This window comes from Cyprinodon variegatus, unplaced genomic scaffold (assembly GCF_000732505.1).
Source record: "Cyprinodon variegatus isolate N-32 unplaced genomic scaffold, C_variegatus-1.0 Scaffold522, whole genome shotgun sequence".
NCBI lineage: Eukaryota > Metazoa > Chordata > Actinopteri > Cyprinodontiformes > Cyprinodontidae > Cyprinodon > Cyprinodon variegatus.
The window spans coordinates 351,677-352,715 of NW_015150975.1; positions in this window are offsets into that span (position 1 = coordinate 351,677).

Consider the following 1,039-nt stretch of genomic DNA (forward strand, 5'->3'; position numbering starts at 1 on the left):
TTTTAGAGCTCATCATAGCACTGAAACAACTCTGTTGAAAGTCACTAATGATATTCTCATGGTTTCAGATAATCAGATCTGTGCTTGTCCTGTTAGATCTCAGTGCTGCATTTGAAACAGTTGATAATATTCTTTTAGAAAGACTTGAAAACTATGTAGGGATGAAGTAAACAGCGTAGGCTGGATTAAATTGTATTTATTTGACAGCATCATCATTAGGAAACTCCATAATGCCTCTTTAAATAAGCATCCTTAAGAAGTACAGTCAGTTCTGATTCGTTTTGTAGACAGCCCTGCTGCTGTTTCTCCAGTCCAGTCCGTTGTAAAGGTGGTCACCACGTATTTATACTCCTCCAGTACCTTCAATTCTTCTCCCATAGTGTTTGACCTGTCTCTGTTTCCTGTTTAATTGAAAAAGTGTCATCTTCATGTCAAAAAGACAACTCACTAAATTTTTGACTGTAGTCTGAGGTTTTGCACATCATTATGCTCCACATGATTCCTTTAACCATCAGTACATTTAATTCCTACATTAAAGGAAAAGTCCGGTCAGCAAGAAATAACCAATGGATCATTATCTATACCTTAAAACTAATATGTTTTGTGATGTTTTAATGAATTTAGTGTTAATCAGTAAAAACATAAAAACAATAATTTCTCGCCTATATGCAGTCCGGGACCGGACATTTTTGCCCAAGTATAGTAACACCTCAAACCTGACATCTTCCGGCAGTGACGTCATGGTGCGGTAAGCCTAGCGCCATTCTCTCCGCTTTACAAGCAAAATCAATGGGAACTACTAGACACATCTGCAATCAACAATTATTAAAGATTTGGAGATGACTTAAACATTGCAATTTGTGAGAACTATAGTTAAACTGACAATGCCCACGTGCATGAGAGCTGGATGTTGTAATGCATTGGGTGAAAGTGAAAACAAGAAATTACTTATTTAATCTTTCCAATTCATGATCCTCCACTGACGGGTTTGTCGTTGGATTGCCAACTTGAAGAGGGAGGATTTGCCATTGAACTTCTG